Source organism: Cebus imitator, unplaced genomic scaffold (genome assembly GCF_001604975.1).
Source record: "Cebus imitator isolate Cc_AM_T3 unplaced genomic scaffold, Cebus_imitator-1.0 Scaffold11, whole genome shotgun sequence".
In the NCBI taxonomy this organism is placed as follows: domain Eukaryota; kingdom Metazoa; phylum Chordata; class Mammalia; order Primates; family Cebidae; genus Cebus; species Cebus imitator.
This window is the reverse complement of record NW_016107326.1, coordinates 6,471,831-6,488,021: the sequence shown is the minus strand read 5'-3', so window position 1 is coordinate 6,488,021 and position 16,191 is coordinate 6,471,831. Positions and strand designations below refer to the sequence as shown.

The 16,191-nt window shown below is 41.3% G+C and overlaps 1 protein-coding gene and 1 long non-coding RNA gene across 3 annotated transcripts in view; both read right to left on the bottom strand.

Moving 5' to 3' along the window:
* The window catches only part of LOC119466754, a 31,688-nt gene extending 22,369 nt beyond the window's left edge, over window positions 1-9,319 (bottom strand). The window contains exon 1 of the long non-coding RNA XR_005195217.1: window positions 9,207-9,319. This is a non-coding gene — a long non-coding RNA (uncharacterized LOC119466754). The remainder of the gene's footprint in view (window positions 1-9,206) is intronic.
* LRMDA (leucine rich melanocyte differentiation associated) overlaps window positions 1-16,191 on the bottom strand; it is a 1,125,425-nt gene that overhangs the window by 832,537 nt on the left and 276,697 nt on the right. The gene's annotated exons all lie outside the window — the stretch shown is intronic.

Here is a 16,191-nt window from a genome sequence, read left to right as displayed (position 1 = left end):
GTGATCCACCCGCCTCGGCCTCCCAAAGTGCTGGGATTACAGGCGTGAGCCACCGCGCCCGGCCAAAACCCCAAATCTTAATATATTTTTCTCCTTTGCCACATTCTTATCGTAAATCTTAAATTGGGCACATTTGGAATAATAATTGCCTTATAAACTACATGGAAATTACACATACATTATGCTTATAATGTGTGTATACATATATAAAAACTATTTCCTTCTCTATGTCATCACATACAAAATCCCTCTCTATCCCCACACAGAGCCCCCCCTCCCCAGCACCTGCCCGGTCTTCAAAGATGCTTAGAGCAGAGAGCTATGCAGGGCACTAGATGACAATTCCCAGAGCCTGGATGGCTTCAAAACTGTTCGATCCAAAGGCTAATGTCACATACTGTAAACTACAAACAGTCTCAGATTGGAGCCAGAACAAAATGTTTATGCAAAAGACCACTGGTTTTCAAACATGTATTTGTTGAAAAGTCAAATGTCTTAAAATCATTTCCACCTACCTTCCACAGCATTCTTTGTACCCGTAAGATGACATGGCATAGTTAAAACAGAGTCATTCTGATGATTTGAAGTACCTTGATGAAACCCAAACTAACCCCTACCCAAGATGATGTCCCGCCATGGGTTCTCATGCTTGCTTCTCGGTTTCTTTAGTTTAGCCAAGAAGCCATCTCAGATAGGAATCTGCTTCTCCACCACTCCCCACTTTCTGCATCATCAGAGGTCTATACACACTGGGCCAAGGAGAATAAAGAGATTTCATCTTGAGAGCCAGCTATGGTCATCTGGTATAAGCAAGCTGTGATTAAAAGGATTCTGAGACAGATTTCTGAATCCACAGGAAAAGATGCCATATTTAATCACCCACTGGGCTCAAAGCAAAGGAGTGGAAGAGTGGTCTAAGTGCTGACGTTTGCAACTCTAAATTCAGAAGTCGACACAATTTCATTGACTAACCTGAAGATTCCTCTATTAATCTCGCTAAAGAGTAATACTTTGAAGGCATTTCCACTCACAGAAGGGGCACAGGAAAACAAAGCTTCTTCTCCAAGAAAGATGTAGCACAGACTATGCATGAAAGAATTTTAGAACTGGAGAGAATCATGAGATGGCCAAATGCAAGCCTTTTATTTCATAGATGGAAAGATCACGATATGTTGTTAAGTGACTCACATAAGGTTATGCAATTAGTGATGGAGAAAGGAAATCCTCAGTCTCCTGCCTGTATGCTCGCTACACAACGCCACGATGCCTCCTTTTTGCTCCATCTTATTTGCTGCTTATTTTCCCTTCTTTCCTGTGTATATAATTTTCTTATTTTGCTAAGGTTTGATGTGCTGTCTCAGGATTCTCGAATTTTGGATTATGTAAGACATAGACTCAATAATCTATATTACTGCAAATTTAGTTAAACAATCTTAGAGTATGATGTATGGTAATTCAGGGTTAAGTAGAAAACAACACAAGAAGCTTGCCATTTCTTTTGTTAAATTTTTGGTTTTATTTTAAATAGAGAAGGAAGATGTTGTAAATGTGTACTTTAGGTACACAGAGGTACTTTGGGTGCAATCTCTAAATTATGAGGGCTCTGCATAAACCATCCAACATTAAAACACCCAGGGAACATCCCCCGCAAAACTCTTAGATTATCTCCTCCCATATCCAGCTTGTAAAGTAATTGGGAAAGTAGGCCTTCCATTTCTCGTGGAAATTAAAGTTCTCAAAGACTCTCTACTGCTCTCTGTAATAGAGCCAATAAGCGGCCCACTCAGACTGGGTAGGCCATGGCCGTCCCACAGCAGCAGGAGACAGAACACTTCATTACGTTAGCCCACAATCCCACAATGCTGTGCATAGCCCTACCTTCTCCCTTAATATCCAGAAACAGGTTTTCAGAAAGATTCTGCTTCTTGGCCCCCAGGGAGAATAATGCATGACCAGCTCTAGGAAAAAGAACCTCTTTCCTGTTTAAAAGTTAAAAATTAAATCCACCCTGGAGAAATACCCCACAGCTAAGAAACAACTCTGGGACACCACTACAGAATGCAACAAGTGACAGATGTTCTCTGCAGGTCTAACTTAACTTGAACATAGTAAATTGTGGACCTTCTTCTTTTCATTCACCTCATGGTTAAGATGGAGAACAGCTGGTTACCTTGTCCCACAAAGCCACTCCTGGCATACCTGAGGAATATCCTTCAAGCTTCTCTTCTTTAGGCAAATAATGCCAACCCCATAAAGCTCTTCAGACACATCATCTCACCAATCATTGTTATCTCTGTGGTTCCTCTGGACTTTGGCCAAATCGACATCCTTCTTAAACTCAGTAGTCCATATGGCATTACAGGGCTGGGTGTTAATTGAAGAACAGCTTTAACTGTTCGGACATGTTACGCATCTATTACACAATTGTCAATCTTGCAATGTTTGCTGTAGGACTATATCTTTGGGGAAATTAATGCCAAATGAAAATTTACCCTAATCTATTTCTCTTTTTACTCTCTAGGGCTCTTTCTGATGATTTGTTAATCTGCTTCACTTTATGCTACAAGCTCAAGTCAGTCACATAACTGAAATTAACAACTAAGACCCAGGATAGGAGTACATGGTTATTGACTGAGATATTTGTCCTCTTTTAGATATTTATCCCTAGTATCTACAACAACCACTCATGAACATGACTATTCATATGACTATAGTAACAAAGAACACAGAAACATGGAAGTGACATTCAACAACTCATTATTCTCATGTGTTCAAATTCCACTTTTAATTTTGTATACTTTTACTAAATACCTACTCTATTCTTACAGTAAAACCCTATTAAATCACCTAACACATTTGGAAGTTTTGAAAAGGCTGAAGTCGAATTCTGTCTGATTTCTGATGGAAAACTTAACCAGGCTTATGACAGGTACTTCATAAATTACATGTTGACTAAATAAACAAATACTGGTGCACTACGAAATCCTTCTCAATTCTTCACACTCCTACTCCTAGGCCCTCTGCCGTGTACGTTTGTACTTCCTACCACGAGATAGACAGGCTCCATCCGTAACCCACTGATGATGCTCTTGGCCACAAGACTGCATGTGGCCCTGGAAGGTAGACTCAAGTGACAACAGGCTGGCTAAGTCTAGGCCTTCCTTGAGGCCTCCCATATTTCTGCTGCCCTTCTCCAAGTCTCTGACCTGAACTGAGAACAACTTGCCTGGGAAGTCCATTGGTTCCAGACAAAATAGAAACACCCAGAAGAGTACAGCTCAACCAACCCACAGACCTGCAGGATGCACCACAGTCTCCCCAGCCAACCCACAAACTGTGAGCGTGATAGTAACTGCTGTTCGAGTACCACTAAGTGTGGGGCATTTTGTCAAGCAGCATCATTGTGGCCACAATTGATAGATAGTAAAAGGCGCAAATAAGATTGAAGGGTCATGTCTGACCATCTTGAGAAAAATCAGTATCCATTTATACAAGAAAAAGTGAAAAGCTGATTACAATGTACTCGTATAAACTCACTTAATTCATCCACTAAGAAGATTTCCTTCCTCACTAGCTGGGGACTACACAATAAAACACTTTAAAAATCTAAAAATAGTCATAATTAATGTTATGTCTGATAAGTAGGGCGAATGTTGGTGCGAAATGGTTGAACTACTGAACTACTTGGTGGTCAGAAAACACATGCTACAAACTATATAATGAACAAAGAATATTTCCATCATACCCATCAGAGGACTTGTTAGCAGGGGCCCAATTTCCATGAACACTCTACCCTCTGCTGGTTCTGAAGATGAACACATGTGCTCTGTTTCAAAGGGGAGGAAGGCAGCAACTGCAGGCTGTGCAGGGTCATTAACGAGGCAGCTAAAGTCATCTGGTCAGGTTAACCACATGGGGCATCTCCAGCCACATCACCCTCCATGCCTCCTGGCCCACAGATATCACACTGAGAGGACATCGAAGGACAGCATCCCCAGAAGAGACCCACTGCAGCAGGAAATTCTCTTCCTAAAGCTCTTTGCTGTGCCACCAAGGTGGCCTCTGCAGTATGGCAATAAGGGCCGTGCCATTAAAGGCAAGCTTCCGTTTTATGTGCTCAAGCCTTCTGCGGCAGGATCCCATGATTCCCCAGAAAGCCTGATTTACCATCTCATCGCCCTGTTTTTATAGGACTTGACTCTGCAAATGGAGCTGATGGAGACCTCAACCACGAGTCACTGAGTCCTCAGGTATGACTGCAGATTTACAATGCCTACTGAAGTCATTCTGTCACACTCACATCTTCTCAATGTGCCTCTGGTGGGGGGACTCCCTGAGGCTTCAGCTGAGCTCCACTAGCCCTCTTCCAACCATCTCCCCAAAAAATATTTTCCTCCTCTGAGCCCAATTTCCCTTAGTCCAGACCTCACAATCCAGGAAGCCCTGTAAGGATCTGAGGGCTACTGGTGGGGACATGGCAGTCACATGTAGGAAAGCTCATTTGTGGGGTGGCTGGTGAGATATTATAGGGAGAGAGAAAGGGGATGGAAAAAGAGAGAAAAGAAAAAGTGACTCTGAGTCATGTTGGTGAGATTTTTCACAGCTAATCACACACAAGACTGATTCACTGCTCACTTTGCTTTGCTCCCTCATTTTTCATATCATACTTTTCACTGCCCCATCAGCCTGTTCCACCAAGGTCAAATGAAGGGAATGATAGCACGCACACCACACTGAGATTTATTATAAACGGAGTCACTCACCTTTTATGTGAAGTAAATGGGCTCCTGAAATTACCATTTATGAAGATGGACCTGAGCAAAAGAGTCACATGAGAAGGAGGCGGGGAGTAGGGGACTCCCAAGTGGCACCATCGAACCCCCATTGTCTCCTTTCCCATGTGCAGAATGGAAGCTGAGGCCACCAACTAGCTAAGGGTATGCAACACTTTTAATGTCAGAGTTGTAGTTACCCCTTTGTCTTATTGAACACAGCCTGTTGAAGAGAGTCTTGCAAGCAAAGAAACATTTGATCAGATCTTAATTCAAGTGCATTAGATAGAAAGCATTGTTCCGAGATTTTTCTATCCTTTAGAATGCATTAGGTTGAGAATAACAGAATACCCAACTAAGGGTGACATAAACAATGAGGGTTCATTATATGACAACATAAGAGGTCCAAAGATAAAAGGGTTCCAGGGTTAATTTGCCAGCTCATGATATCACCAAGGACCTAAGTGCCACCCTCAATTCAAAATCTCTCCTCAGGAGACATTTGAGAAAGATATCAGTCACTTAATATTACTAAGCTTCAGTATCCTTATCTATGGGAGGAATGAAGGTAGACTAGATCAACTGTGTAGCAATAAAACTTACTTCAAAAGATAAAAAGAAAGGAAGCTGATGTGCACCCCTAACAGTGGAGTTGCTCTGGTTGTAGCAGGTGCTTATGCCCAACAGTGGGTCCTGAGGCTCCTGCACCACTGGAAGGCTGCATCTTCCAGGATGCCGCTTCTAGCACTGATAGATTTTAAAGTAGGTGATTGTGATACTGATGTTATTAACAATATTGAAAGACTGCAATGATTTAATGAACAATTTATATTCTCTAAACAACCATGATAAATCAAGTGCTTATAATTCAAGAAGGGAGGGGAGGGAAGGAGGAAAGGAGGGATGGAGGGAAAGAAGGAAGGAAGGAAGGAAGGAAGGAAGGAAGGAAGGAAGGAAGGAAGGAGAGAAGGAGAGACAAATAATTTAACTCTCATTATAAAAAACTACAATAAAATATTATCAATTATCAAGTAGATCAAAGTTCCTCAAAGTTATATTTATATAGGTAAAAAAAAATTAAATAGCCTAAATGCCCAAAAATATGAGACTAGCAAAGAAATCAATACCATGCATCTCTATTAAATACCATGTTTCAGAAGAATTATTAATGACATGAGAATATGTTCAAAATACATATTGATATGTGCAAGTACATACTGCAAAGTAAGACTCTAGAATTATCCTAGTTTTCGAAAATGTCATGTATATATATGTATTTAAAAAGAAAAGACAGCTAAGATCTACAACAAAAGGTTAGCAGTGGGACCTTCTGGTGAGAATACTGATTTTTTTTAATTCCGAATTTTTTTATCTTTGCAAACTTTCTATAATATTGTGTTTATAATACGGAAAAATGATTGAAATAAATTGAGAGGTATAAAACACAACTGTAACAAACTTTCTTTTGTTTATTATCATCCAACTTAAAGGCTGAAAAGTCCAGGAGATTTGGAGGGATGCACCAGTAAGATCTAAATTGGCCGTAAGAGAACACACAAGGAGAGCAGTAAGCTTCCTGCATGCACCGCAGCCCCCACAGTCTCAGCACGACTGAGGAATTGGGCTCCCGAACCTGGAAGCCAGCCTCTGGGAAGCACAGGTGTAGTGAGCCTTGAGATACACCGACAAACGGGATGTGAGTATCATGGAAGCTACAAACCCCCAATAAAAGCAAAAAGAAACCAATTCCTCTTGGCCTGTCTCCACATATTAGGGCTTCATGTGTGAAAAGAGTTATCACTCTTTCTTCAAAGATTTTGCCGGGTGTAGTGGCTCACACCTGTAATCCCAGCATTTTGGGAGGCCGAAGTGGGCAGATGGCCTGAGGTCACGAGTTCGAGATCAGCCGGCCAACACAGTAAAACCCTGTCTCTACTAAAAATACAAAAATTAGCTGGGTGTGGTGATGCACATCTGTAATCCCAGCTACTCCAGAGCCTGAGGCAGGAGAATCACTTGAACCCGGGAGGCAGAGGTTACAGTGAGCCAAGATCACACCACCGCCGCACCCCAGCCGGAGAGACAGAGCAAGACTCCATCTCAAAAAAAAAAAATGTCCAGGAAGGGAGGAAAGGAGAAAGAGAGGAAGGGAGGAAGGGAGGGAGGGAGAGAGAAATAATGGAGGAAGGGAAAGGAGGAAGGAAGAAAAAGAAAAGTGAGAGGGAAAGACGGATGGAAAATTTAACCCTCATAATTTAAAAAACAATAATCAAGTTATTATTAATTGCCAATTAGACCAAAGTTTCTCACAATTAGATTTATATAGGAAAAAAATTTAAATAGCCTAAATGTCCAACAGTGTGAGACTGACAAAGAAAATCTGGAAGACTGCCACCAACTGGGCAACGGGGATACCCCAAGTTTCCATACTACAAAAAGAACCAGAAATCTATGTGATCTGTTCCATTGGGCTATATTTCTGGGCCATGTGTGAGCCAGCTTTAGTAAACTTAATTCTACCACTTGTCAAAATTTTCAACCTTTGAAAAATTACTCAATACCAGGATTAATATACAATATAATATCCAAGCGGTTAGCCAGCTCTGAACTCATGTCATCCCCAAATGACACTGGATGTGCACAGGAAGGTAGCCTGGCTTCCAGGCTGCCACAGCCTTTCATCTGCACAAGGAATGTGGGTGTGAGCACGAGACAAATCTACTTTTGAACATCGTCAGAGGGATAGATAATCTATGCCATATCTGAAAATATGTCTCATGGAGCTCCATGCAATAGATAACTTATTAATTTCTTTTTTTAACTCCCATTCATCATTCCAAGCAAGTCCACAGCCCTTCTCCCAAGACCTTGGCTTTGATTGTGAAGGCAGCTGTTCATGCATTCTGGGGGCCTTCCAGGGCTGAAATTTCTTAGAAGTCTGTTGCTACCTCAGATAACAAGTCTTTGTTGGGAGGGAGACTTTATGGAGGAGAGAAATAAGTGGCACAAGAAAAATATCTGCCTCTAAACCAGTTGTGTGGACATGTAAACCAGCAACCATTAAGAAAAAAAAATGTTGTGATATAGAGCGAAACAATTCAGGGACTCTTCCTTTTGCCAGGATATTTATTTGCAGAGAGAGAAGGACAGGGAGAGAGGGTGGGAGAGGAGTGGGGGAAGGGACAAACCTTACTCTGGGATGGAAAGTGGGTTAAGGAAGTACTAGATCCATCAGCATGAATCCTAAAATACACAGTTCCTTTACCATATTCCCAAATGAAAAGGACACTCCCAAGCTTTGTAAAATTCTAAGTGTCTTGAGTGTACTAAAAATTTTGTGGCTCATTTTGAAACGACCACACTTAAAGTTAAATGGTACTAAGCTGGGGTAAGTTCCCTATTCATTTTCCAAACAATGCCTGTCTTGTTTTGTTTTGTATTTTTAGGTTTCTATTTTGAAATTTTAAAAACACTAATTCTTATTCAAGACCTTTGAATCAACTCGTCTCAGAAAATCGCATTCTTTACTCATAGAGGAAAACAAAATCTTAAATATAAAATATACATTTGAGTATGGCATTCAATTACAATAATTTATCTTCTGTTTTATACAATCAGTGATTGCATTAATTTTAACAAAAACTCTCACAGCTTTTCAACCACAGATTCTTATTTTCTGAAATAACAATTCTATAAATAATAAATGTATTGTAAAATATGCAATACCATACGTTTTTCTTAGGAGGAAAAAAGACCCACCTTTTCTTTGTCTCCCCTTTAATTATTTCTTTGCCTAATGTAACATATTTGGGGATTGGGTTAGAACAAATCTCCTACCTTAAAGTAAAATGTTACAGATTAAATATTGAGTCACTTGGTGATATGCACAGCCCAGGTAAAGGCAGAAAGCCACTAACTTTTTCCTGCACAAAAGAAGTGTGCATTACTATCACTATCCCATGCCTCCCTAAAGCAACAATAGATCTCTTTCCAGAAACATCATTTTCAAAAAGAGCAGGTAAATATTATTATTTGCTATACCGAGGCAACAATAACTGATTACGGCAAATTTAGTGGAAACATTAAAATAATGGCAGGGGAAGGAAATGTATGCTGCAGAAACCCTGTGTGAACTTATTGGAAATAATCAGCTGCTCAGTTTGAATTAAATGAGTGTGAGTGAATATAGTTGGGGGAACTGGGGGGAGGCTGAAAAAGAAAGCCTGGCAGACCCTGGCTGGAATCTGCAAGCTTCCCTCTGCCATGGCTGGTAAGGAAAATCTGCAAAGATGCAAACGGTCCTTGGGTGTTCAGTTAGCAGTAAGTAAATTGCTGTGGGAGCTGAGGGCGGGCATACTTTAGCAGGCAATTCCTCTCTGTCTTTCATTCTGTTTGTCTGTGTTAAATTCCCCTTCTGCCCTCATCCATTCTCACATCCAGTTCCCTGCTTTGTCCATCCATCAATCCCCTCACTTTGTCAGTGCTGACTTCATCCCGGCTCTCACAATCACATTGCAGCCATCCTGAGGCCACGGGGGACCCCCACCACCGCCACCACCGCCTGCTGCCACCTCCCTGCTTCCCGATCTGCGATCTGCTGACGGAGGGCCCAGCCGGCCACTTGTCGTTTTCTATTGCACAGACCAGCAAAAACACTAACATTCCACCTGAATCCTATCGTCCTGCTTTACACCTTTCCTAACAAGGGGAATGGAAGAGAGACACACGGAGGGAGAAACAAGGTGGGGTGGGGAGTGATGGGGGAGGGATAATGGAGAGAGATGTTTACTGAGTTTTCTAAAACAATTTGCACACCAGTCAGGTGGAGGCTCAATCCAGCTTCCCATACCACACATCAATAGAAATCACAGGGAGAAAATGTAGCACTAATTAAGGGTTGATAAGCTGTAGTCAAGTGCAGTTTATGGGACAAAGCGGCAGACTACCCAGGCCTGTGCAAGCTCAACTCCATAGGGCACTTTCATCGCCAGCTAAGGATGGAAATTTTTCAAGTTATATATACATATGTATATGCATAACGTGTGTGTTTGTGTGCGTGTGTGTGTGTGTGTGTGTGTGTGTGTGTGTTTTACCTTCAAAATCAAACAGATAGGCTGAGAGAAAAATACTAGATGATCATTTTTATTCAAAAGATCATTTGCAAAACATTTTGGGGGGGAAGCTTATTAAAGAACAAAAAATAGTTACCTAGCAACAAAACTATTTTAAAACAATCTTCAGTGTTTTGCCTGAGTGTGTGCTTGTAATTCAAAGGTGTATAATTTTGAGCACCTACAAGACTCATAAAATATTTCTTTTCTGAATTTTAAACTTCTCTTTTCTTGCCCCCTATTCACAGTAGGCTCCAATTAGAATGATAAAAAGTTTCAATGTTATACATTTCTTTAAATTTCACTCTTGGAGTGGAAAAAAATGTTTGTAAAATATGAGCAATAAAATTAGTAAAACTATTTACACAACTATGAGTAAAATGGCTGTGCTTTAAAGGAGCTCAGTGGGGTAGGTTCTTCTATACAAGGTTCCAAAAAAACAGAACATTTTAACTAGTGATCATTATAATTAGCATTTGGGAGGTACCTGCAAGGCATTTTCATGTATGTGACTTGATCCTTGAACAGTTCTCTAGGGATTAGTACCTACTTTTTTGCAACCAAGAAAGCTGAGGCCCAGCAATTCAGGAACTTGCCCCCAAATCAAATAAGTAAAGGCATCGGGATTTAAAAGTAGCCATTAGGATTCCAACTCCTTGTCCAACAGATGGACACATCCCATCACCTCTCCCAAAAGCTTCTTTCTAATTTAAGAAAAAAGCCTGAAAGAGCCAATGGGATTAAAAAATGACTAAACTGAATCAGTCTCTTGATCCAAAGGATGACCGCAAAACATTGAGATTGATGTTTTAATATCATTCCAAATTCTTATTTCGGGAGACTATTCACTTTTTTATTGAATAAAACACTGTGAGACTGCCTCTGCAAACAAACCAAGAGAACTTTCCAGAAGGCTTTGAGAAATGATAGTGGAATAAACGTGTTGCCTTTCAAGGCAATGGCTTTGAAGGGCTAAGCATTCACTCAGATGTTTATGTTTTGGTGTCTCTGTTCGGAAATCAATCACGGTAGGTATCCCATGGCCACACCTTGCACTGCAGATTTGAGAGGCAAACTGCAAATGACTAAGCCAGGCAGGTTTTTACCCACAGGATAAAAAGAACAGAGGAGAGCTGGGAGCCTGCAAGACCTCCATGCATTTCAGTCTTCACACCACTCCGTGGCCACACATTTAACCCAGAACCTGCAGCCACAGCTCACTTTTCATTCCTTTTGTTTGTCGAACCCACATGCCCAGATGGGCTCTGGTTGTGACAGAAGAGACCGGGGGAAGGGGGAAAAAAAGGCAGCAGCAAAAAGTCTCCTCTGCCGTGCTCCTATACACATCAGACATCTCTAATTAGACAGCAACAAAATTTTATTAATAGGATGGACATTATAGAATGAGCTTGTTATAAATGGGCCCTGTCAGGGCCTTATTCAGCTACCAAATGAGTATTCTCAGTTCAGTGCTCTCATCTGAAGCATCACGCCTAGTGCTGGATAACAAATGATTGCTATTAACCGTATTGTTAGTAATGATGGCTGAAAACAAACAAAAACCCATAAATAACAGTCTACAGAAAAATTAACCCATAAACTTGATAGATATCCAGCTGAGAAATAATAAATGACACTTTGGGGCCTGCTGGGAGAAGCTAGTGGTTTTTGTTTTCCTCTCTGTCATTAACACATTTTCCGTGCTAAAAATTAGATTCTGATATATAATTATCAACGCTCCCAGATATTAATTCTGCTATTGCTCCCTCGGTTTCTCTTCTGGCTGGGCTATAATGTTATTCACAGATTACTCTGAGAAAACACATCAAACACTTAACAGAAGAGGTCAAAGTGACAAGCAGCTTCTGCTGACAACACCAACCTGCACCATCTTTTTTACCAGGGATACAAAACAAATTTCTCATATTAATTAACTAGGGTTCCCTTCCAGCCACAACAGGCCTGTACAATGTGATGTGAGCTAAGCAAATTCCCCACTTCTCTAATGAAGGCTGCCAAGGGAGGCAAGGAGTAGCAAAATTATCCTGCATCTATAGCACTCAAATCCATATTCCTTAATGACTTTCGGGGAGGAGACAGGGTTCAAAAGAACCTTCCAACTGCAGAGCATCTCACACCTTGAGCCCCTTCCTCTTAAAGGGTCGAGGGGAAGGGCAAGGACATACACAGACAATTAAGCACGTGAGCAAGAGGCCTTCCCCAAAAGGAGCTGGCATTTTAGTCACAGCACCTGCATTAGCACTGCCACTGAGAAGGACCGTGGCTTCCCAAATATCACGACTTCTGCACAATTAATTGACCTTAACTGGAATATGATCTCACCGGCCAATGGCTTATATTTGTCAGAAACCACCAAGAGATGTGAAATGCATGAGGCTCCTCAGAGGATGGCCTCATGTCCTATAAGCAGAGGAAGACACACACACACACACACACACACACACACACCCAGAGACACACACGTACACACATACATGCACACACACACACATGCATGCACACACACACACTCATACACACACGTGCACACATCACATCCTCACCCACAAATGCAGAGTCCTCATCACCACTGTTGGCATCATCATTGCAGTCTACTCTATAAACTTATTTTCCTGTTGTCTCTCTGAAAATTTAATTTCACAGAAAATAACGGGGGAAAAAACTCTTTTTTTAATAAAAAAAAAAATTAAGGTGCCCAGCTTGGAAAACACATAACATAGAATTGTTATGTTCAGTTAAAAGTCAGGTCAAGATATTTGAGACAAAAGATGAAGATGAGAGTGGGTGGGGGAATCCATGCAAATAGAACGATGCAAACAAGTGAAGAAATAAGCAGGTATGGGATCCATTTCCCAAGCCTGTCCTTCTAGGACAAAAAGAGGCAGCAACTTCTGATTCCTATGCAAATTCGTTCAAACACAAGTTCTTTTACCAGTTAGGTAAAACAAAAGCAAAAGCAGGAAAATTCTTCAAAATGAGGCCATATGGTCAAGACTTGCAAACACAGAGCAGGTGAAAAATAAAGAACGCTGAGAGCTGCTGCCATGGGAAAAGCAGGCAAAACTGGGTGGGGCGTTTTGACCACTAATTTAGAAAATCTTGCTCATTCCAAAGCTGCAGGATGATCCTTTTTTCCTTTGAAGCTTTATCAAGGCCCTGGGTGGCTGATCATCTAAATGACATTTTTGAGGTGGGATTTTTTTTTTTAATTGAGCCAATGATCTCCCATCTCCCGTGCCTTGTTGCTCACCCCACGCCTCATCCCTGGGATCACATCGCCTTGATGACAAGAGCCTAAACTGCAAATCCCACACCTCCCATGCACTCCATTTTCTCAGTATCTGGCATTGTGATATTAAATAACTATAAAACTAGAAAGCCAAAATAACTAAATCACCTGGCAGCCAATTTCTGAGAGTTAAACCACAAACCCGGAAAATGGTGGAGTGTGTTGAAATAATGTAAAGGAAACCCATAAATTCAAACTTTATGTTCTGTAAAGAACAAATATGAAAAAGGCATCAAAATAATGAAAGATTGTTTATGTATTCTGGCATGAAATGGGAATGTGTTATGAGAGAGAGAGCAGTGGCGGAGACAGATCGACGAAGCTGACAGTGTGGTATTCATCCTGCGTGGTGGAGCAGACGCCCTGCTAGTGGCAGCAGACAGCGCAATAAATCAAGGGCTCTCGAAGCTGTACCTACAGCTTATTACATCCAAGATGACAAATAAATAATAATCCCTGTCAGAGCGGCCCTTTGCTCAAGGATTGAGCCTGAAACCTTTGGCTCATCACTCCTCATCTTAAGTGAAAACACTAGAACTGGGGAATTGGAGGCCACGGTTTGCTAAGCTCATGAAACACAAAACAAGCAGGACCCAGGAACGAGGACTGAACAAGAAAGGTCAAGAAGTAAGGAAGGATAAACATTTAAATAATCCTGACCAAGAGGCAGCAAAGCGGCCGAATGAATGTGGGTTAATACGTCCTAATCATCAGGGAGAGGAAAAAAAGCCCCAGTCCTTGTCCCCACCTCTAACAGGGAAAAATACCAGGCTGAGGTTAAAACACAGTACTGGCAGGAAAGGGGCAGGGCCATAGAGACACAAGGACCCAAACATCGTGGCCACCACCCTCCAAAACCCTTATAGCCCTGTCCGCCTTCCCACCTTATTTAAGACTCAAGCAAGTGATAGGAAACCATCCTCTCCATGTGGGAATTCCAGCTCTCTTGCAGCCTCAAAGGGGAGGAGACACTGCAGAGCAGGCCCAGGCAAGATGAAGGCCAAGTCACAAACCCCTCCCTGGGTCTCCCTGCTCAGCATCCTTGGTCACTGGCTCTCAACTGCATTTTCTAACTGGCTCTTTCCTGTGGGGACAATGGGGACCATCACTTCTAAATCTGCCTGGCGTCTGTGGGTGTTATGACCTTGAATTGATCCCTTAACCTTGAGCATCACCGTTTTCATTGCTCCTCGCTGGTCAGGTGGAGGGTTTCTGTAAGGGCCCTGGATGGTTCTTTCAGAACAGCCTTCAGCTTCGGTGGACCCCACACTTACAGTGGTTCCCAAATTGGCTTTCTAAAAGCAAAGCCATTCTCTTTTCTGCCCATCAGACACATTCCTAGTTCCTACACTGCCTCCTGGAAAGCACAAAGGAGATAGTAAAATCTGATAGGGCCAAAGGAGTCTGGAACCCAGCTCCTTCAGAGGTAACCACACACAAACACACCATCCTAACATTTTCTGAACCTCCTGCCTACTGTCTTTCAGCCAGCCTACTGCAAATCGCCAAGGCCCCGAGGCACTAAAGCAAAACTATGTTTTGTGACTTGAGAGAATTGCATAAAGATGGGGATGCAGAAGGGAACAGGAATCACTATAGAAGTCTAAGTTCCAGGGGTTAGAATAAGAGTTTCTAATATTACAAAGAGGGAATGACCACCATCTAATGCATATCCAATAGTATAGAGAGGCCCTCACCACCACTTCATCTATCTACATGTCTTTAGACAAAGGGTACATGGCAGGGTAGACCTGAGTTCAAATTCTGACTCCACAAAAACTGGATGGCTTCAGGTAGGTCACTTAAACCCATTGAGTTTTAGTTTCCTCATATGAAAAAAAAAAAAAAAAAAAAAAAAAAAAAAAAGGGAGGGGGGTACCAATAATTCCCAACCTACAGGATTGTCTCATGAGTTAAGTGAGGTTGCATGCTCGAGAATCCCTAACAAGCTCTGCAGGCTCAGCAGATGTCAATCCTCATTCCATTCATTGCTCACAATCTCCAATTTGCTTTTTCCTCAATTCTATTATGTACTAAAGCAGAATTTTAAGTGAATAGTATCGTCCACATGACTTTAGTTCCACATGAGCCCTCAAATGTCCAAAATTCTCTATAGGAACACAAGCTTCTTATGAAAATCATTTGACCCTGGAGTAACTACACAGCCCAAAACTTGGGAGAAACTTATCTAAGACTTTTAAAAGCTTGTAAACTACACACATTATGCAAAACAATGATGTCTCATCAGTCCAATAACATACCTGGGATTATATTCCTAAGAAAAAAATCCAAAATGTGGAAAACTTATATGCGTGAAGACATACATTATACTGTTATAATGGCAAAAAAAAAAATAGGAGAAAACCATATAGTCCATAGTGGGATTTTTAAATATATTTAAAATTATTCTTAAAAGAATGGAATCCTTGTTTGATGAAATAGTATGCAGTCTTCAAACATGATGATAATAAACACAATGAAGCAACATGGAAAAAGTGTACACTCTTCTGTCAGGATAAAAAGGACATGAAATTGACACTTGGCTGTCATTTTACCCATACAGCCTCCAGAAAAAGCAAAAGAATAGACACAAATAATAAAAGTTGTGATCATGTGGCAAGATTAAAGACCACTGTTGTTATTCTTTAATTTCTCTCTCAAACTTTCTGTGGTTATGTTTCACAGAGCTTTTGTAACTTAAAAAATGATTTTCAATATGCAAAAATAAAGAAGTTAAATGAATTAAAAATTAGAAAACTGGAGCAAAACCTATAGCTACTAGGGTTTCTCAGGCTCCCACTGCTTCTTGGCATTCAAGACAACACTGTAGGGACGCTTTGTGAGATGGGGGAAGGATGGAATAAGAGCCATTTTGAAATGTTGCTCTCCTGCGCTCCCCATCCTTCTTTTCCATTCATTCTCCCACAGGTCGCCACCCACTCATCATTGCTCATGAGTGACTCTAGCCTTGACTCTGCCATCAGTCAGCCCCTCCTCC